The sequence below is a fragment of the Antennarius striatus genome, chromosome 11 (genome assembly GCF_040054535.1).
Source record: "Antennarius striatus isolate MH-2024 chromosome 11, ASM4005453v1, whole genome shotgun sequence".
In the NCBI taxonomy this organism is placed as follows: domain Eukaryota; kingdom Metazoa; phylum Chordata; class Actinopteri; order Lophiiformes; family Antennariidae; genus Antennarius; species Antennarius striatus.
In genome coordinates, this window is record NC_090786.1 from 5,845,994 (window position 1) to 5,869,601 (window position 23,608).

Genomic DNA, 23,608 nt, shown 5'->3' on the forward strand with positions numbered 1-23,608 from the left:
GAATATAAAACAAGTGTTGGGGAATCACGGATGCTACTTCTACCTCTAGTTTTGATATTTTTGTATTCATCTTCCTCGCCAACAGTACAATTCTGTCACACATCACGCCATTGAACGCCTCCTCTCCTTTATCTCTTCCTCTTTGAAATTAATCAAAATTTGACTTGAAATTCATTTCCATAAATTATAATCCTTAAATTTTAAATCTCAGAATGAAAACTTATCCTCATCCGCTGAAACCCAAACATCCCAGAAGACACAACTTCATTTTTCTCTATTACAGCGACGGCCTTTGTCGTGATTTGTATCATAAATCTACATAAATTTCACTTCTGCGCTTTTAATTTTTTAAATTTTTTTATTTTTACGTACTTGATTAATCCCCAAAGGGAGATTTTAGTGCACGTTTATTTCTCTCTCTCGAGAGCTCACTGGTCGCCATCATCGCCTCACAGCAGGGACGTCCTCTGTGTGGTGTTCGTGTGTTCTCCCGGGGATTTTGTCTGGTTCTCCTCTTCCCACTCCCTCAACACGTCTTATGATTCTGCTTCTATCACATCCCTCCAGGTGTGAAACGCCAGCCTTCCGCTGGGTCACGGATGGGTTAAAGGAAGAAAATGAGTTCCCACGTGTTGGAAATTGTGTGAAAATGCTTTAACTTTTTACCCAGCTGACATTTGAACGTCTATTTAAAATTCCCCTTGCCCTGGCTGGAATAAATATGGCCTTTCTATGCAAATTTGAGACCTTCAGTCTTTGCTTCACTTTTATTCTGCCCTGCTTCTGTGTTGGCTCTAATTTGCAATCACCAGGCTATAAGCTGGGTCCAAACACCCCGTTTGGGTCAAATATTTGTCCTTTTAATTGGCTGTCTGCTGCGCTCTCTCAGACACTTCCTGTTTTCTGATCTACCTTGATGCTCACATCTGAATGGAAACCAGAAATTTTCCCCAGGTAGTGACACAGCAGGCGTCAGGTCACCTTTGTGCAACACAACAACTGTGAACTTTTTCTTCATGGACTTTTTGGACTCTGTCATGCATCAGCTGCCAAAATGAGAAGTCACTTTGGAACTAATATGGAGCTGTAGGATCCGTGTGTCATGTATGTGAGTTTCTACAGTATGTGTGTGTGTTTCTGTATATGGCAGAAGGATGCATAAATGAATGTCTGAATGGAATTGCGAATGCACATATATTTGTGTGTCTGTTGTAGGGAGAGGGTGTGAGCGGTAATTTGCATTTGCACATATGCAAAATCTGGAATCTCAAATGAGCCTTAATTGGTTTTAATGTCTTCCCATATGGATTTCACATATGGACTAATTAATTCACCGTACTGCATGCAAGTGAAAGCTTTATCTAGAAGTGTTCATAATGACAGCAACAGCTGACGAATCTTTATTCCAGTGATCTTGATCATGAGCAACAAATAGTATAATTTAGAGGTCAGGAGTATGGCGCCATGGCAACATGTGCTAATGAAGGTCATGCGAGATGGAGGAGGACTAAGAGAGCATAAAGAGCTTAGAAGTGACTGAAAGAAATGCATCATTTAGATAAATAAAGGATAGATAAAAGGAGTGGGTCTGAGAGGACGTGTGGCTGCTTTGCTTGCAGAGTCTTGGCTGGTGATGAATAACCCCATCTGCCTGTCGTTACTGCTCCAGCTTCCAGCGCTACACGCGCACACACAGCAGAATCTGTCACAGATTCCCCCCAAAGAGCCCCCCAGGGGGGTGGAATCCGGTGGAGAGATAAAAAAGGGGAGAGAGGGTGAGCAGCAATGCTGGGTGTGTCCTCCCCCCCACCCCCTGTAGGAACGCACAACAGGCTCCTCCAAGGAAACGGAAAGCAGGACGAAACGCACCAGGAACGTTAACGCCTGTGTTCTTCCTTGCAGATTTCCTGCTGATTGCAGATTTTTTTTTTTTTTTTTTTTTTTAGCGAAGTGTTTTATTGAGCGTGTCGTTAAAACCAAATCTCAAAAGCTCTCCGGTTGGTGTTGTTTGCCAGTTTGTGACATCAGCTGGCTACCTTCGGGAAAATTCACACGTTACAGGTGGCCCAACTGGAACAAAAATGGCCGTTTTAAAAGGAATCCGTCTTGACGTTCGATTGGATAAAGAGCTGCAGGTTGACTACAGGCCCCAGCCCCCCGATGTCTGAAGCGCGTTCACAGCGGTGCCTATTCAGACCTTGTGAAGGTGAAAAGTGACAATAAGGAGGTGTTTGAGACCCACTAATTTATTTGAGCATGGACTGATCAGCGCGTCAGAATTTTTTTTTTCCAAATTAGCCCTATGTTTGATGTTTAAGTCAGGAATATCATGCTTGAAGGGAAGTTTTTTCCCCCCCTATCATCCAGTGATCTAAACCATCATTACTTTGTCTGCTTCACGCAATAGAGACCATAGAGGCTTGTGAAGCATATTAATGGATGTTTTCTTTTCTGAAATTCTAACATTAAGTTGACATTATGATTCTTGTACACAACCTATTTGTTTAAAAGGTATGCTTAATGATCTGGAAACAAAAGATCATCATCCTGAAAGATGATGTTTCAGAGCAGGACGAGAAAGATTTGATTCACTGGGACTCATTATATGTTGATAACATATTTATGATGAGTGTTTCCATCTTTCAAATGACAATCCTGCTGTAACATCTTCAATTTTTTTTTAGTAGTTCCAGTAACGTCTACCCCTGGAGCTGCTTTTTGTTTTACGCTGCCGTCTGAAAAGCAAAGCTGAAGGCGGTTTCCTCCAGTTTAATCAATCAATCAATCAAGCGGACAGTTTGCAGAGTCTGGAATAGCAAACGGCTGGAGGTCGAAGCTGGGTGTTCAGACTATTTTGATGCATGTGGTGGCTGACTGAAAAAAAAAAAAAACATGAGCGAAGCAGATAAAAAGGTAAAAAAAATAAACAGACAATCTTCGTGACCTATATTTAAGTTTCGTCAGACGAGAGGCCATCGGGGTGGGAACAAATCATCCCATCTGTTTCTCGCAGCCGAGATGGTTTCGATGACAGGCGGGTGCGTAATGAACCCTTTGCTTCATTTCAAGTTTCCAGGTGTGACACACACACACAAACACACACACACACACACACGCACAGATTAAATTCATCGTGACTCAGATCTCCATCTCTATCTGTGCCATCCATACGCCCCCAGAAATTCAGGCAAACTTCAACCACCCCCTCTGCAGCAGGTGTCCAGGGGCTTTTTGACATGTTTTATATTTGCAGAAGGAGTCTGCTTTGTCTGTCTTTGTTGCACTTTCCTGACAAAGAGATGCTTATGAGAGCATAAAGAAAAAAGATGAAGGGAGAGGCATCATTACCTGAGAGCACAAGCAGGGATATGATGACACCCATATGCAACACCAAGCCAACCCAAAACCGACGCGCGTTTCTCTTCTGATCTCCAGATCTTTTTGCGAAGCTAATTTATAAATTCATAAGAAACCTCCTTTTTCGACAAAGACAAAGCTTCCATTCATGCAACACTTCTGGAACGAAAGATAAAAAAAACACAAAAAAAACAACCCACAACGTTTGTACGAGAGTTGAAACCATTAGTAGCATTTAGCGAGATGAGATTTTTTTGTTTGATGACAAATCTCTGCCTGAGATGCAACTTCGTCATTATCTCCACACACCTGCGTTCTTTTGCTGTTTCGCACTTAAGGTCTACTTATGGTAGGATTTGTTTTGGAAAGAGTATTTCTCGCGTCAGCATCATGCATCCATTTTCTGCTTTATTTGGGTAACACATCGGTGCATTTTATGATTGTGTTCCCACGCAGGAAGAAGGTTGAATGGCGAAGTGAGCGGCATCCGCAGGAACAAACATCATAGACTCTGAAAGGACCAACCATTTACATCACACTTAAGTCATTTGTTAGCCCTTTTCTATGTGTGTGTGCGTTTGTGTGTGTGTGTGTGTGTGTGTGTGTGTGTGTGTGTGTGTGTGTGTGTGTGTGTGTGTGTGTGCGGGTCATCCCTGCGGTGTCTTCCTGTGAGTCCAACACACACACCCGTACAATCCACGTCCCTTTTACTGCAGTTGACTGTAGTGTTATGTAAATGAAAGACATCACAGGGTTCCAGCACATCTTCCTACTTTACTACATTGTCTCTGACAGCCACCCCTCCACTATGGTTACAGGTCATTAGCAACCATTGTCTCCTGGAGGTGAGGCTCGCCCCCTCCAGGACCACCCAGGATTTATACAGCATCCCTCCATCACCTTTGATTTGTTGAGACAAACTTGTCAGTATTTTCTATTTCCTTAAACTTTCTAAAGACCACAAGCAAGAACAGAAATAACGTGTTTTGGGTTTACAACCTTCAAACTCATAAGTCCTAGAATGGTGCCTTTGGGTGTTTAGGTGACATTTTACTCTAATGAAGTTTTCATTTTCCATGGTTACAACTTCAATTTAGGTTCATTTTGCACATGGGATTTGTAGTGGTAGCTTAAAGCAAAATAATCAACATGTGGACTTTATTAGAAAAACCTTCACTTGTTAATTTTTTGAAGTGGAGTCTGACTGTTTAATGTGATTACAGTCAGAGCGTTGGTACATGTGTTGGGTTTTACGCTGCCATGCACATCCTTGGGATTAGTGGGCTGGCAATAGATGGAGTATATGGAGGAATGTTTCTTGGTATATTTGTACAGTTTTATCATTTGACAAGGTGAACGGAAATTGGAAAAATTGAGCTATCAGATATTTCACAAAATTAACCCTGAACGCATGCAGTATTCATTCATATGGTGCCCTTTTCACCCACTGTGACGCTATCAATGATTCAGTGACTCAAGGAGACAAATTCTGCTCTAAAAGCCTCACTAAAACTCATTCATTTTAATTTGGCACAGGCGACCACAGTGAACCGTCTCTTCTTTCTTATGCACACTCCTCGGTGATTCTGTAGAAGTACAATAAATAGAGTCTGTGGTTTAGAGACGGAAAAAAAGAGAAAAAAAAAAGCAAGAACATATGTGAAATATGAGAGACATTGGTGGGAATAAAACACAGACTTTGCTTAGCACGTCCAACCAATCAAAAGCACTGAAATAACTAGTACTAAAACCACATGCACACGTACACACACACACACACACACACACACACACACACACACACACACACACACACACACACACACACACACACACACACACACACACACACACACACACACACACACATCCTCCCGCAAACTGTGGAGCTGGGGACCACAGCCATGGAAAACTCATCAAATTAGGACTCAGAGAAGAAGAAAACATCTGCACAGAAAGAAGAGAAAGGAAAGAGAGGTAGGTAGGTAGGTAGGTAGGTAGATAGATAGATAGATAGATAGATAGATAGATAGATAGATAGATAGATAGATAGATAGATAGATAGATAGGTGTTGGAACCACACACACACACACACACACACACACACACACACACACAGAAATGTCTTTTCCACGATGATGAAAAAGTCTGCACCACTAGAATTTCCATTCCTTGTCCTCCTTTTGCCTCATTCTTCTTTCTATCCTCTGCCCTCCTTTTCCGCCATTTCTGTGTCATTCCTTCTTCATCACGTTCCATCTGTGCCCCCCCCCCCCTTACACGGTTTAATTCTTTTCAAATTCACGAAAGATAGAAGCCTACAAAACCCCAATGAATATTTTACAGTAGCTTCGGCCCTGACTGAGTTTGCAGCGTTCTTCCACATTATTTTAAATGTGATCTAATCTGTCGGAGTTTTCTGCGTTCATTTATTCCGGTTTTAATGTGGGCGAGAAAAAGAGTCTCATCTAAAACTAATAAAGCATTCCAGCCCCCCCACTGTCGCTTCCCACCTGTGTTCACCCTAATATTCTCTTATCTCACAGGTGAAAAGCTTTTCTACTTCACTGCTTTGCTCATTTCTCTCCTGCGGTGCTGACTCTGTCTTCTTACCGCCGCTGCCGTGTGTCGTCCAGGTAGTTTAACATATTCTCTTGCTGCTAGAAGAGTGTCAGTTGCATGTATGAAAGCTAAACACACACACACACACACACACACACACACACACACACACACACACACACACACACACACACACACACACACACACACACAAAAACACAGTTACAGGAGATGATATTGGGAGCGTTTTGCAAGACGCGACCCACACGGTGGAAAGGAAAGCTGATAGCTGTTCACAGTTCAAAGCACCTGTGCTGATGGTGAATAAGTGAAGCAGGTATAGAGGCTTTGACTGTGTGTGTTGTGTTTGTGTGAATGTTGTTTATGTTGTGTATGTTGTGTATGCCACTGACCTAAAATATAAAGCTCTATTTCTCTGTTTCCGTCTGCAGCGCCTGTCCATTTCAGACTGAGCCTTCAGGCTGCCATCTTTTATTGTTTGAGACGAATAAAGAGTCTGGGCTCGCATTGAATAGAGGCACACACAGATACACACACACACACACACACACACACACACACACACACACACACACACACACACGCACACACACAATCAGATGGTTCTTCGGATGAAAGGGTCATTGTGGCAGCACAGCTACAAATCTTGGCAGCACTCGACAGCCTAAACACACACACACACACACACACACACACACGCACACACGCACACACGCACACACACATGCACACACACACACACAGGCGAAATCCTTGTAGGACAAAACACTCCTTGTTTTAAAAGGAGCTTGACCCCTCTAAACAGACACACAGTGCACAGGACTCGTAAAGGTGGATTACCCTCATTTACAAATGTATGGCTTTGTGACTGAGCCATTAGCAAAACTAGTGGGAGCACAACTTAATGAATAATTCAGCTCCTCCTCAAGGGTTAAAACAGGCAGAAAATGTGCTTGTTAAGACCTCAAAGAGCAGACAGAATACATGTTTGGCGAGGAAAGATGAAACCCAACGTAGCGCAAACCAAGACGAAGGGAAAACATGTTCGTTCAAAGTTTCAGAAGGTTTATTTTATCAATAAAAAGTACAGTTCTTAATTGTAAAATGCACCGAAGTACACAGGAGCACAGTTTCAAAGTGAAAGCAAACAAAGAGGAATATTTTATCCTCCCAAAAGTAAGAACAATGTGTTTACAAATGGAAACGCCTTGAATTATTCAAAGGCGGAAAATACATTGAAGAGTTTTTGAAATAATAAAACAAAGTTTTTAGAATTAAAAATAACACAGGAGCTGTTTCTCTCAGATGATGTGAAAAGGAGAACAAGCCAAAGCCTCAAACATGTGGAAAACATGGTTCTACACGGAGGGGAAAAAACAAACCAACCAGATTGTGACTGTTTAAAAAGTATGTGAGATTTGTGGTGACTATTATTTATCCACCCGGGAGAGAAAATATACTTGGTGGTCATAGAAGACACTTTAATGAGCCGGAGAAATGACTGGTCATTTCCACGAAGGAGGGCAGAAAAGCCTCCAGGTGATTATGTGACTCAGTGGCCTTGGAAAGCAAAGGTAAATCAATCAAAAACAAATCTCCTCTCTGACACCTCACCTCCTCGTCTCGCTCCTGGTGTCTCCATACCCTCTTTTCCATCTCTCCCTTCTTTTTCCATCCCCATCATATTTCCCTTTTTTTAAAAAAAAAACTCCATCCCTCTCTTCCTCAAAGCTTCGATCTGTCTTTCTATACCCATCCAGGCGTAAATAAGTGAGTGTGGCAGGCCTGGTTTGTGTGTCTTTGTGCATCACTGCTTTAGACTAACAACCCCCCCATCCACCACCCCCTCCACCCCCAGATCCCCACATCCATCCAATACCCTCTTTTCACATGCACATGGACGCACACACACACACACACACACACACACACACACACACACACACACACACACACACACACACACACACACACACACACACACACACACACACACACACACACACACACACACACACACACACACACACAAACACATGCATATAAATTCACAACGCCCAAGAACTTTTTGAATAATGCCAGATGTTCCAAGTTTCAGATTCATGCAACAACATCCTCTTCACCCCCACCCCACATCTCCATTTCTGCCATTCTGTCCTTCTTCCTCCTTTTTTTTTTGTCCCTCATCTGGTCTTTTATTCCTCTTTTCTATTTTTTACAGAACCTCTACGTCTCTTACAGTTTCTTTCACTGCCTTTAAAAACATGTCTGTATACCCTTTTTGTGCCATTGTGCTCTTTGTGTCACTTGCATCCTCCACTTTTCTCCCCATCCTTAATTTGTTTGGATATTCATACACTTTTCTGTTCTTCCTTTTCCTTCCTGTGCTTCCCTTCTCTTAACATCTCCCTCTATGTCCATTTACCGTACAGATGTTCCTACATTTTCTTTCCTTTTCACTCCTTTTTACTCCCTTCATTCTCTAACTCTTCTCTTTCTCTCTTTGACTTTAGATTATATTGAGGCAGTCTCCATATTTTTCCCACATCCCCCCCTTTCCTACTTGAATTCGATGGCATGCTTCTTTATTAACCATCTGCATATTCCCTCCTTTCTGCCTCATTTCCTCCCCTGTTTTGCATCATTTCTTGCCTCCCCCCACATCCACTGCCCCCTCCTTCTCCGTCCCGTCCTTGTCGTTCTCTCTGAGGCCTATTGATTCACTACTGGGGCCCTTTTTTCTTCTCTCAGCTGTCAGAATGAACCGCTATCTTCTAACGTACCCCCGCCATGATAAACACATTCTGTCTCCCACGAAATTCTTTGGACTAAAACGCACACTGACAAATACTGAAATGCAAACCAGATGGAAGATGGAACAGAAAAAAAGGGGGACTAGTTTGCACACCTATTCATTTTTAACGTCTCTCGGGTCCGCTGCACTTTACTATGAGGTCTTTATCTCTGGCTCCTTCTCTTATATATTTGCACCCACATCCCTCTTTATTTATTCCTTCCACTTAATTATCAATCGTTTGCATTGTCTCTTCTTGCATTAATGTTTTTTCTTTGTGTATTTTAAATATTATTTGGATATTCCTAATCCTTAATAAAGGTTGATGTCGTGAACGGCAGCTTCTCACAGCATCCAGACGCTGGTTTGGCATACTTCTATTTTCTGGCATGCTTTGATCGATCTAAAAGCACATTTGATCCACACGTCATCAATTTCATCTCAGCTACCCCCTGCCCCCATTGTCAATTTAGCACACAATCCCACTTTATTTCCATTCTCCATCCATCCCTCCATCCAACCCCACTCGCGACTGTATCCATCCATGCTTCCAGTCCCTTCTCGCTGCTAGACGCCATCCTTTCAGCTGTCCCGCTTTTTCTCCCACCTTGCTTCTGTTCTTTCTAGTATTGATCGAACTGTCCCTATCTAATCAAAAATCTATTCAACAGGCATTTGCAGCTGGCACGCCCTTAATGCAGGCATGATTCTGAGGTAATCACCAAAGCCAGACCGGGTGAAACAGCGGTGACAGAAAAAAAAAAGAAATATGGGCGCCTTTAAAAGCTTTTGAGATCCTTTCATCAGCAACCAAACAGAGAAAAATCAACAACTTCTTAAAATCAAAAAGCAATCTCAATTTGCAGCCAGCCAACTCCCGTGTTGCACTAGTTAGGGGGCTTCACGGTTTTCCCTCCACTGTTAAATATTGACTAAAATTGATTGAAACTCTGACTGAGGTGATACCACAAGGTCGAAGGTAGCGTCCAATACAAAGGAGAACTAGCGGAGGGTCTACAGGAGGCCGGTCGTCCCATGCGGTGGAAACACGGCACGTCATATGTCACGGTGACTGGCAGCTAGTAATTGGTTTAATCTAACCCTGGGGGCTTGTAGCTCTTTGGCGGATCCAGATACAGCTGTCCTATTGTCAAACAGCTGACACCATGACCCTCGGGAGTCAGTAAGATAGAGAAAAGAGATAGAGAGGACGCTGCGTATGTTAACAAGGCCCAACATTCATTTTTCATTGGAATAACATTCTGGATAAGCATCATTTCAACAAGTTATGAGGCAGGATCTCCTCCTTTTTAAGAGTTCTTGGTCACCTTCTTTTTTATGACACAATAACCAGAGAGTTATGAGCGCTCCATGACAACATCTGAGGACGTGTTGCAGCATCCGGGCGCTGGACTCATTTTTGCATCAATGCTCATCAAGTATCTTTATAGCATTTTTTAAAAACCTGTTTAAATCTTGTGTGTGTGAAAATCGAGACACAGTTGCAAGCAAAAGCTGCAAAAATGATATTGAGGGGAGGCGTCAGTGACAGACTCTGTATGCACAGAACAAGTTTTAGATCGTGGTTTGGGAGACCAATCTCTCAATCAAAGGTCAGCACTTACTGTGCTGCAATAGAGGAATGTCAGCCGCCATGTCTCCAGTTGAAGTGTCCTTGAGCAAGACAGTGAGTCATTTGGCTTGAGACAGAGAGGACAGTAAGAGGAGGGAGACGGTTGCCTGAGAGATGAAAGAGGCAGCCCTAAGCAGACCCAGATTAGCTTTGCTCTGTTGAGGAGGTAAGGGGCAGAACGCAGGGTTTTAGCGGCTGCAGCTAAGCCTTTTAAAACCACGCTTCAGCCTGGGATATATACACCCCCCAACCCCATGCAATGTCATTTACACTGCAACTGACACACTGTTTATACTATTAGTCCACGAAGACCTCAGTGAGCCAAACATTTGGGCCCAAAGGTAGGTCATGATCCGTTCACCTAGAAGCTATTAGTTTTGAAAAAGCTTTGAATCCGTAGTTATTCATAATTATTAAGCTCAATAATGGGTTTTTATTTCAAAGCAGCAGGTGGATAAATGCTTCAATTTGTTATGAGTAAATGCCTCAGGAAAGCTAATTAATACATTCATGTTTAACAATAAAGTACGTGTTTCATGTCACTTATTTAGCACTGGACATCAGACCGTACAAACAAATATAAAGCGGAAAGAAAGGATAAGAACGGTGCTTTTATTGTGGCGGGACATCACATCAAGTGACTAGAGTCTGTTTTCCAGTGTGTTTTGACCTTTGGTCCCGTCACAGATAAACCCAATGGAACACTTCCTGGAATTAAAGGTTGGAGAACTCTCATTTAACATGGTATTGATCTGTGTGTGACATTTGCATTTGCTGGATTTTGCTTTACAATTCTACATGATTTCATGTAAATGAAGGTTTTTGACTTAGAGCTTATTTCCAGTAAACAACAGCACATTTTTTTTTAGTTCCCCGTAAAAACGGTTCATATGTGATTTTGGAAGCGATGTATGAGTTTTGGTGAATTGACTGAACAGAGGGAAGAATTGATCGCCAATGTCGCGGACCATTACACCTACCATGCATGTGTAATGACCCTAATTATCCCTCTCCCGCCCCTCACCCTCCAAGGCACCCACAAACACTCGGCTCAGTGACAAACCGGAGGACATAAGGGTCATTGTGCCAAAACATCCTCCGCAGCAAAACGATCCTACTTTACTCACTCAAACTCCTCCGCCCTTTCCTGAAACCATTCTTTTCCAATGCAACGCATGGATGTGCAGAAGATCTGATAAGAACCCCCCCCCCCCCACACACACACACAATTCCGTCCTCACATGTTTGTTGAGGCCAAATCTCCTCCTTTCTTTCTACTGGTTGACACAGAGAGCTCTTTGTTGAGTTGCATTCTTATTCACATACCTCATTGAGCCGCTACTGTCAGGTTTTGGGTCGTTCTGCCAAAAGGTTCCTCAGACTAATGCATATTACTTTATTTACCATTTCACCTCCCCAATTCCCTCTCCCATTACCGCCATAACTTTTTCCATGTTAAAATATATGACATATTTCATAAAAGTAAAGAAAAACTATTTTCACTTTTCACTGACAACTCTGTGAGGACTCCCCTCCACCACCACTATACTCACACACACACACACACACACACACACACACACACACACACACACGTACACTGAAAGTCAATAGTACTCAGCATCAGCAGTACCGCAGTGAAGTGTCCTTAACCAACGGACCCTGTTCCTCTCTGCTGCCTTTATGTAATTTCCTATAAACCAATCGAATAGAGCATCTCAAGGATAAACAGGAAAGGAAAACTCTCTCAAAATGAGAGGAGTTGATCTTTAATCGGTGATATACTTCTTTTTTATCTCGAGAGTGAAGCCTGGTGACACGCGGCGCTCATTGCTGAAGTACTGCTCTTAAAGATCGGTGCGTTGTCGTGTTGAATAAAATATTAGCATGCTCTGTGAATAAAACATCAGGACTTTGTGCTCATGTGAAAAGGTCAAAACAGCTGTACATAAGCAGTGATGTATTTAGCAGATGCACAAACATTTTTTGTGCTATAATTACAAATGCTTATGCAGACTAGTTCCGCTATACACAACACGGTTTTATATTGTATTATTCATCACCAAACCTCAACTTTTTCCTTAAAGTTTAAAAACTCTTCGGCTGAAATCTCAGCTCTTCCTATGGTTGTGGGGAGACTTGGTTCCGGTAAAGACAAGAACACATGACGACATGTGCGGTTACACAAGACAAAAGACACACACACATGCAAACAGACTGAAACAACTTTCTGCTTCTGGTGATTCTCATGCTCAGGTGCACAGGAACAGGAAGGCAACCTTACGACCTTGCATGGTCAGCTTTAGCTCTTGAATGTGAGAGAATCTACATGCATGAGCACACACACACACACACACATACATGTCAGAGACAGGGGGCATGCACATACACACAGACGCATATATGCCATGACCTCGATTGCTCAACCTTGGAGTATAGAAACAATGTCGATGATGCTTTCATATCGTCACAGTAAAACTAAAAGTGTGAGAGTTGATGTCACTTCACACAAACAGTCGAAACACAAACACAATTCATGAACATGGCTCAAAGCAACAGCTGCTTCATTCAAAATAACGCCAACCATTGAACGTTCCGTTCATTTATGTTCAAATACGAGTTTCTAAATGTTATCACATGGGCAAACAGCGGATTTACAAATCACTCCTTTGCCTGCATGTAATTCATCTATGTCATCCCCTACTTTACAATTGAAGGCCCAAGAAAGTGCATTAAATTTGGTGGATTTTGCCCATGTGACACACAAAACGACATCACTGATCGCAACAACTGCACCTCGCTAACATGGCTACTAAAGACGGACATTTAGACGGAGGAAGCCTTCCGGGCATCTGCTCCGTTCAGTCAAATCTCAATGGACTGCATATAGAAACCTCCTCTGACCACAGATGTCAATATAACAGACATACAAAGTGCTTAGTACACAGGTACATTTTAATATATATTTTATACGTTTATCAGGGAATGAAGGTCACGGGCCAGATCTGCCTTGCATCAGTTCTTCCCGGACTGCATGGTCATAGTGAAATAACAACTGGCTGGTCCGAGACACAGCTATAGTGTATCTGTCGTTCACTGCTTCCCCTTTCATCGAAAAGGTCAATGCAGTCACAGCTGCAACTGTATCTGAGATAAAGACAGACAGAGAGCAACAAAGGAAGGCTATGCAAAAAGAAATGGAGAGAGAAACAAGCAGATGAATCAACCAACCTATAGATGACAGAAGTATGAGAGGCAAGACAAAAGACAAGTAGAGGTATGTAAACTCCTCTCTAAGCCTGTGGGTCACAGCCGAGGGAGTAAAGGCCCACAGTGTGCCGAGAAATAAAGCAAATTCAAGCCTACGTGGAAAGAAAAGTGAAATTAATACTGTCAAATGAAGAAGCAGCGGTCGTACTCAATCTTATTACACCATGAATTGTCATGATCAATGAAGCATGGCTGGAAGCAGACAGAGGGAAAAGAGGGGAGGAAGGATAAGAGGGACAGAAAGATGAGGACAGTCATGTGTAACTCATGAAGAAAAAGAGGCAGAGGGTTATTATGGTAAAGAGGTCAACCTTGCAATAATGTGCCGTGTTGTTGAAAACAGAAACAAAAAAAAGAGAGGCTTTTTTGTGTATGAATTCTGTGCACGTCAGTGTGACGCCGGCGCTGTTTCTTTTTGGACATGTGCATGTGGTTTGAGTCATCGTCCGCCATAATGTCACTGCATCAGCCCATGCATTTAGACGAACGACACATTTTAGACAGTGTGAGCATTTGGAAGACATCTTAGAAAGGCTGTTGCTTCAGAACACACATTTATGTCCCTGGGGCCGGAATACATAACTTTAATTCCGCTGGTGGTTTTTTTTTTTGAGAATGTCTCATTAGCTAAGATACTTACGGGGAAAAAAAATAAATGCAGTGTCATCCATCCATCCATTCATCCATTCCCGTCTGATGCGGAGAGACGCCGCGCGTTTAGAGATAAAACTCATATTGGTCATGGTGCTCGGGTTCATTTTGCACGATAAATATAGAAGAAAGAGGGGGAGAAAGGGGGACGGGGTGAGGCATACCAATGGGGACAGGTGGAAAAAAAATGTAGAAGGGAAGGAGGGATGAGATGAGAGGAAAGGAGGAAATGAGGGAGCATGAGAACCACTAGATAAGTCCACCAGTGATCAAAGCCTTACTCTGACATGGATAGCGGGCCTTGCAACATGACGACTGGTTTGTGTTAGAAATGCTCCTCCACACTCTGAAACATTCAAATATGTGACAAAGAAATCTCTTTTCTTATTTAAACAGGTGATGGTCATATTCACAAAAACAGATGGTATCAACTCCTCCCCCCACCCCCCATGTGGGCACAATCGGTCTTCTGCCTCCAACAAAAGCAAAAGAAGGGTTTTTAGGTGAGGAAGCCACGGATGCCTTAAGTGATGTTATAAAAACTGTAGAGAAAACAGATGTTAAAGATGCAGATAAAAGCCACTTATTTCCAGTGTGAACGTTCTGATAAGCAGGCGTGAGATCCATTCTTCTCACCGTGACATTGGACACACATTGTAACAATCAGTCATGCTGTTTTGTTTTTTGTTTTTGCCTTCCAGCTAGATGTTAGGAATTTTCATTTAGCAGTCGTTTCCATCTTGTGTGTCATTCCGGTTGATTCCTGGCTTCCCTCATTAGTCGAAACAGCAGCGCAAAATGTGAAAAACATCTATATATACAAACCCGTCGCTGATCAGATGAGTTGTATGCAACATTGATTTTATCTACACACACACACGTGCACATGCATACACACACACACACACACACAGTATATACTTTCAGGCAACACACACCTGTTAGGCGCCGATTTGTCAGGTGCTAACAGGGATAACTCACACACTCACACGCACACACACACACACATACACACAACCCGATGGCATGTATGAATGCATAATATGCAAAGATAAATACATATACACACACACATACACACACATCCTCCTTGCCCGAGGGCGATAGCTGTCTTTCCATATAGGGTTCACCTTTACAAATGTGTCGCATCAGCAAAATCAACACGCTGCAATTAACATAACCGTGTTAATTATGACAATCGGCAACACACCGATCCAACGATACACACTCCATCCTGAGTGTATGGGGGGGGGGGGGTCATGAGCTAAGTGGGAGAACTGAGAATATAAGAGAGAAGGGGAAAGAAAGATAAGAGTAAGTTGCTGATGATGGAAAGAATTGATAACCGATTAAGTTAATTTGTGGGAAGACGTCACCCTCAAATATATAAAAAAAGAGATGACAAAGAGACGGGAAAGAGGTGGAACAGTTATTAATGATCATTTAATAGGCAGACACACACACACACACACACACACACACACACACACGAACACGGACTTTTAATTATTGTTCTGAATGATAATTTGACTCATTAAAACTCTCCTTGACCCCCAGGCTGAAACCATCATCTTTCTTTCTCAGTGACTGTCAGACCAGAGTCTTTCAGCTGATTATGAACAGGCAATAAAATAACCCCCTAGAAATCCCCCCCATCCTCCCAAATTTTACACCAAAACAGAGAACAAGGACCAAACTTTATCCCTGACGTTCGTCCCTTCTCGTCTCTGACTGTCTCCAGTGTCTTCCTGATAAAATTTTCTAGACAAAAAATAAAATAAAAACTGGAAATAGAAAAGTGAAACCCAGTTAGAGCTGACCTTGGAAAAAACCTTTGCCCTTGTTTGTCATGTGATCGGTGTCATGAGACGGCAAACGACCCGACTGCACCTCACGACTGTCACACGAAGCAAATTAGTCTGAGTTACATGAATGCGCTGTGCCTCTAACACACACACACACACACACACACACACACACACACACACACACACACACACACACACACCCTAAGTGGACAAAACAAACCCACACAATCTCGATACGGAGGAGTCGCTCTTTATCTGGACTAATCAATTCTCATTCCAGCTCGATTAATATCCCTGTCAACGCTGCATTTTGATCATCAATAGTGAAATCAATGAAATGTCCATTAATCCAGGATTACCATTGATCCAGACCCCCCCACCCCCACCCCCACTGCTATCACAATGACACCACAGCCTCCACATTTGGCGGCTCCTCCTCAGCATGTCTGCACTCCCTCTCATGTACGGGACAAAAGGTCACGTATGATGTGAAGAGCAGCCACTCCTGACGGAGAGCAAGTGACAAAACGCTTCAAGATTCAAAGCAACTCCTTTCACTACCTTCCCAGAAAGAGAGAGAGAGAGAGAGAGAGAGAGGGGGGAGATTAAAAAAAATGCAAATCAGTCGACATTTAATTGATGCCGGAATGATTCGGAGGCACCGCGTGTTCTTTTGTAATTACTCTAAGTGGTGTTCTTGTTGTTCCTGGAATTATTAAGTCCTTTCCGTCACTCCGGTTTAGACTTGCGCTGCTTAAACGACTTCAGCGTGACTTCCCACGTCGGCTAATGAGAACATGAGACAACCTGGACTTAATGCCTGTTTCTGCTCCCCCCCACCCAACCTCTCCCCAAAAAATAAAATAAAAAGTATGTTCCAGTTTTACTTTACTTTCAAGTTAAATGTATTTATTTAATACCCTTTTCAATTGGATTAAATGCCAGCATGCATATGATTAAAGGTAGACAAACATTTATTTTTGGGGTATAGATGTTTAGTTTGGATTTAAAGATGAAGACGACACCGTTTTGACTAATAGATGATTGATTATAGGCTGTGTTCAAAGCTATGGAACTACAGACCAACATTCCACGTCTACTTTCTTGCCACTTCGATGCAGAGCACTGGAGGACTAAGTGAAACCACATGTGCATGATGAACCCCCCCCCCACCAGACTCCACACTTGCAGACCCAGAACTAAATCCAGGGCATTAAACCCTGTCAGCAACAGCAACCACCTGCGCCGTCTCAGCTCTCATGAACACACAACCAGGAAGTCACCTCCCCACCCATGTAACCCCTCTTTAAGTAGAGACAAATCAGCCACTGTCTTTTCCCTCTGGGGGGAGGGGAGGGGGGGCAAGCAAAAGGGATGAGAGGTCAAAAACACTAATTACAGACTCTGTCATTTAATCTGTTTGAGGCTGGAGATTAGATTTATAATCCTATCATGCTTCCACCAGTGTAACATCTATCTAGCTTCCCGTTATGTTTTGTCTGGAGGAGATGGGGTGGGAAAAAAACAGGAATGGGAAGAAGAGATGGACGGAAGATTGATGGTGGGGGGGGGGGTGAGACGTCACAACGTCTTTAAACAGGAGAGGAAGAGGAAGAGGAGGAGGAGAACGTTCAACCAGCCGCCTGGTAAACATCTAGCAAACTTGTGGACCCATGAGAGACTCATAGCAGAGAGAAAAAACCCCCCCACACACACACATACACCCACCCACCACCAGCACCTCTTTTCTCCCACACACACTCCCCCCTTCCTCCACAACGTGAATCTGAAGGTAACAGCAGACTGTCACAGCGGACACGCTTATCTAAGACAGACTGGACTCTGAGCGTGTGTGTGTGTGTGTGTGTGTGTGTGTGTGTGTGTGTGTGTGTGTAGGTGTGTGTGTGTGTGTGTGTGTGTGTGTGTGTGTGTGTGTGTGTGTGTGCAGATTGATTCCTGCATCCCCAGGGAACCTAACTACCTCTCCATCTAGCTGACTGGCGCTCACAGAAGGAGAGAAAGAGAACTGGGGGGGTGGTTTTGGTGGTGGACAGGGGGGGGGGGGCACAGAGAGGGAGAGAGATTTGAAAAGAATTAGAAAGAAAGAGCAGGATGAAGGAAAACCAGAGAGCAGAGCCGGACGAGCTGCAGCGAAGCTCGACAGCTCCCTCTGTCGTCAAATAGAACAGACTTTGCACCCCCCCATCTCCTCCTCCTCCTCTTCATCCCTTCCTCTTTACCTCCCCTTCCCTGGTCTTCCACATTCCCCACAGTTTTTTGTTTCCGCCTTTTTTCCTCTCTTTCTCTCCATCCTTTAAATTGCTTCAAAGACGCCAAAGTTCAAAATGTCAACACTTGTGAGACGCAGCAGCTGGCACTTAATAAAATATAAATATAATGATTACAGTGAAATAAATTAATCCCTCTCCCCGGTGGCTCCCCCCCCCCAGTGAGCCATGTCAGCAGCGTTTCGAGCCAGTTCCCTTTAAACTTCTTCCAGAATGTGTTTTTTTCCTCTCCCTTCTTCTTCTTCTTCTTCTTCTTCTTTCTTCTTTTCTGTCAGTCCAGAACATTTCCAGCATGGAGAAAAAAAAAAAAAAATCAACTCACTTCTGGCCGGAGAAGCTTTGAAAGCGACTGGTGGCCAACGAAAGTAAAACTTCTGAACTAAAACATCAGCGTTTAACGTTTTAACGCTCATCCGTTGGTGTCGTTTGTTTGGTCTGCGAGGTCAGACTTTACAGCCGGAAAACGCTTCAACTGATAGACGACTGCATTTCTGTGTGATTCTTCGGATGAACCTGAGCGATGACCCAACCCCCCACTTTGCACTCACCTCTCCTCTAAGTCAGGTCTCACCCCTAAGATCTACCTCTACATGGAGATTCTCTATCTGTCCTGTGTATTCGATATGAAATCATCTCCTCCAGACATGAAAACGCATTCATTCCTGGGATGAAAAAGCGGCTATGATTCTATTTTGAGATAACTAAGTGCAGACGAGACGTTTCGCAGGCGGAGACAGGTCTGACGAAACCTTGAGCTGGAACTCTGCAGCTGGTGGAACTCAGGCTGGCCTCCGCTCCCTCCCTCTTCTTTCTCGTGTTCTTTCAGGAGTCACGCTCTTTTTCTCTATCTACTTTGCACCTCAAATTGCCCACGCTCGAGTCGGAGGCTCTTCTCCCTTTCCTCTTGATCCTCTCCTCAGTCCAAATTGTATCACGATGTGACCGAGATGCAGTAGCGAGAAGAATTAGCGAATGAAGTTTAACATCTCCGAGCACAAACCGAGCAATTTTTCTGTGCCGTTTTACAAAAATAGTCCTTTGGTGAGGTCAAAGTGAGAAGGTCCCGATGTTACGCTCTGACGTGGAGTGAAGACAAGAACAATAATGAGCGACAGTGCATTCTGGGGACGTGCTTTGATGTGGCTTCTGAACCACAATGTGGAGTAACGCAACAGAAGAAGAAGACGAAGACGAAGACGAAGGGGGGAGTTCTGCTTCTCTCGTCTGCCTTGTTGACTGCTCTGTAGGCCAATTAGTAAAAATACAGAGGGGGGCAAAAAATAAACTGAGAAGCCAGTCTGAGAAGAAACCACGAAATGAGACAACGTTGATGAAAGCCACATCACATGTCGCAACGCTGGAAGCCAAAGAGGAGACAGAAAGCTTTTCGTCTCTCCAGAGAAGTTAACCCGGATTTTTAAAAAAAAATTCTGTTTAACAAAGTGGAGCTTTGCATCTCAAGGATTTCACTGTGTGCACATTTCTCTACAATAAACGACAGACCTTCGTTTTATGTATATAGAAAAAGAAAAGAAAAGGCACTGCAAGAGAGCACTGCAAACAAGCCTATAGCCTATAGAACCCCCCTGTCGAATAAAACACAACAACAGCAAATGATTTTCTCAATGGCTCCCACAAGACTAGAGAAGCGCATGGAGAGACGGGGGGGGGGGGAACGTGGGGTGAGGGGAGATGGATAAGCAGCAGGGAGAGAGGGAGAAGAAGAAGAGGAGGAGTGGGAGAAAGAGGAGGAAGATGAAACGCAAAAGGGGGATCAGATTCAACGGGAGCTGGAGGAGAGAGAGACAGAGAGAGGGGGGAGTCGTTTCGTGGCGCAACAGTGTGGGAGACAGAAGGAGGGAGAGGAGGAAAGTGAGAGAGATTATTGCTTGCTGGAGAGCAGCAATCTTGAGCTGTGCCATGAATACCAAGGACTGAACAGCCTCACAGTCAACGTTTCTCTCTCTTCCACCCTCTACTCTCCCGTTAAAAGCGCAGCGGAATTGCAGCTGTCCAAATTATACACAGATAACTCATTTATTTTGCGCCGGAAAAACGGAAAACTCAGGCCGTAATTATTTATATCAGCGCAAAGCACTCAAGAGATTCTAGCAGAGAGAGAGAGAGAGAACACGTTTGCAAAAGAATCAGTAGATGTCTTGTGAAATAATTAAAGAAAATATCTACTGTGGCCCCCGCAGCGGCGATAAGCCAAACGCTCGCAACCTAATTGAGTGCAGAATGAGTCTGAATGAGCCTGCGGACGGAAAAGTGGTCCGTGTGCGATTTTTTTTAATGCATTTTTCCGTGGCTGTGGCGCACAAGGGAAAGGGCAAGGACGCAAGCTCCAGCTGGAGTATTCAAATGACTGAATACTAAATCGAGTCTTTAGGGATTCGCGTTTCGACGTCTTAATCCGACAAAGCGTTAATGAACCAAGGAAAGAGGAACCCATGGGAACGAGAGGATGACTTCTGGCTGTAGGAATACACCACACTGATGAAGAAGAGGAGCGTAATTTTTTTTTTTGAGAAATAATTGCAAGCTGAAGAGAAATACAAATAGCCCCTAACTGCTTCGGAAAGTTTGAGAGATTGCTTTCGTGGAATAGTTGGGTTTGACCGTGAAACGTGCGCGCACGTATGTACATATACTTTTATGCGCAAATACGCACACACACACACGCGCATTTACTTACGCATGCGCGCGCGCGCGCACACACACACACACACACACACACACACACACACACACACACACACACACACACACACACACACACTCACACAGACATTGCACTGCGCTTGAAATATGGGGGACAAAAAAAATCAACCGTCATTTAGTGACGTTGAGAGTGAAGAAAGTCTGCACTGTTCCGGCCAGTAGCACAAATACACTTATGTATTTTTAAAAAAAAAACCCCATTAATGCGCAACTGCTCTCTGGGGTGTCCAGAGATTTCCTCTTTAGTTGCTCCAACAAATCGAAGTCCGAAATCTCTCAGGGTCACCTATTTAACGTGGACCCCCAGTGTGTTGTATCCATCCAGAGTCTAATCAAAACCTACATTTGATCACGGAAAGAAGCAGTTCACTTGGTTCTCTGTCTCCTGTTTTACGCATATATCACCCTCTGCAGAGGGACTCACACACACACACACACACACACACACACACACACACACACACACACACACACACGCACGCACGCACACATACAGGGTAGAGGAGGAAGAGACGGAGGGAGAGAGGGGATGGATAGGACCGTGGCAACATCCAAGACCTTTATCTCTAGCGGTCCTTACCTTGGAAGTGAGAGACTCCGTGCGCAGCCCACCGCTCCAAGGAAATGTCTCCAATACATACAAGTCAGCAGCAAATGATCCCTTGTCTCAACTAATATTGCTTCTTGATCAGATGTCCAACACATCCATCGATTTAAAACCCAGTTTTTTTTTTGTTTTTTTTGCTGTTTGTGTGCTCGGAGACAAGTGTTAAAAACAAAAGCAAGAGCCAAGTGGATTGTCCTCCAACCAAAATGTTCTCTTTTCTGTTCTATCCGCTGGAGCGCAGAAGCAAGGAAGAAAAAACAACAACCCCAAACAGCAAACCAAATGTAAATAGAAGGTAAAAAAAAAAACAAAACTGTTAGAAATGATGGAGCAGTTGTGCGTCTTGATAAGGTTCCGATATCGAATTGATGAAGAGGAGGACGTGGGGTGTCAGTAGAGACAAGAGGGAAATCACCGGAGCATCCCTCCCTCCATCGGGTATCGAATTCGGTAGAGTCGTTTGTCCGTCCTCCCTCCAAGAGTCTCGGAAGCGGAGTGAGGGAAGCTGAAGGGGAGCGAAGCAGCAGCAGTGACAGAGAGAAGAGGAGAGAGAGAGGAGGAGGAGAGGAGAGGAGAGGAGGGGATGATGAGGGTGAGGTGGTGCGGGAGGGGGGTGGGGCAGGAAAATGTCGCTGCCGATGGAGGGCGTTGGAAACTAGAGTAACCCTCTCTCTCTCCCCCCTCCTCACTTCATCCTTTTGTCCACTCGGGACCACCACAACAGTAATGTATTTATAGCGTTCTTTTTATTATTGATTTGTGTGTGAACATCGTGTGTCCTAATAACTGGTTCGGGACGAAGACAAATAAAATAATTTAAAGCGATAAGACGCCATAAAACCCGCTTCTGACATCTCAAAGAAAATATAATAGCCCGCAGGTAAAAAAAAAATAAAAATAAAAATGTGTATTTAAATCCGTGTCGCTGTTTCTGACAGTGTTGCTGTTGCTGGGTAAAGATGTGTTGGGATGAAGGAAGGGGAAGTGTTCGTCTTGCGTCCCCATCGCGGTGACAGCATCCCGGGTCAAACTCCAGGACGCCAGGCTGCAGCAGAAGAAGCGCTGCGGTAGGGCTGAGAGGAAACGCAACAGTTGCTCTTTCCTCATTGGCTGAGAGAAGCGTCCAACCACCGCCCGAGTAAAGTTTAGGAGCCAATGGGAGGAGGAGAGGGGAGGGGCGTCCGGGGAAGGGACTCTTTTTTTTTCCTGAGAAGCAGTCGGCTCAATAAAAGTACTATTTAAAATATCCCCCGGCCAATGAGGAGGAGGAGAGGAGAACATCTCATTATTATTTCAGTCAGGTGAAACGGCCGATTTATGTCCCCCCCCCCCATCTGTCCCGTATTCAGTAAAGCGACACTTTATGAATTCGTGTATTTACATGACATGTTGGCTTCATCAAGCCAGAGCCGGATTCATTCGCTAACAAGCATAACGTATGGATCATCATGGTAATGTGCCATTAGTGCATACTCCTGCCTTCATTTTCAAACATCAGTCATTCCCTTTTGCACCTTACAGCCCCCCCCCCCTCCACCCCCCAGTGCCTGGAGCGTTTCCAGACGCCACCTGGAAGAGAGGATTGTAAATAAATAAATAAATTTTAAAAAAAAAAAATCCAAAAAAACAAATGCAAATGTAAAAGTCATGTTTATTAGACAAACCTGGAAGTCAGGTGGAAATCCCATCTGAAGGTTCAGGTCTGTCCATCTGGGAATTTAGCAGAAAAACAGCATAAACTCCATCTCAAAGCAGAGTCCCGGGGATGTGAGGGGGCGTTTGAGGCTCTGGAGAAAAACAAAAAAATAACATTTACTGGCAGGCAGACAACTCTTGCTCAATTTTGTAATTTGTTTCGTATGTTTGTGTGGTGTCTGGATTTATAGGAACGT

General features: G+C 43.8%; 1 protein-coding gene across 2 annotated transcripts in view; it reads right to left on the minus strand.

Moving 5' to 3' along the window:
• cdh11 (cadherin 11, type 2, OB-cadherin (osteoblast)) overlaps positions 1–22,196 on the minus strand; it is a 71,864-nt gene extending 49,668 nt beyond the window's left edge. For both annotated transcript variants that reach the window (XM_068328348.1, XM_068328347.1), the window contains exon 1: positions 21,690–22,196. The gene's annotated coding sequence lies outside the window, so the exon portion shown is untranslated. The remainder of the gene's footprint in view (positions 1–21,689) is intronic.
• Between the last annotated feature and the right edge of the window lie 1,412 nt (positions 22,197–23,608).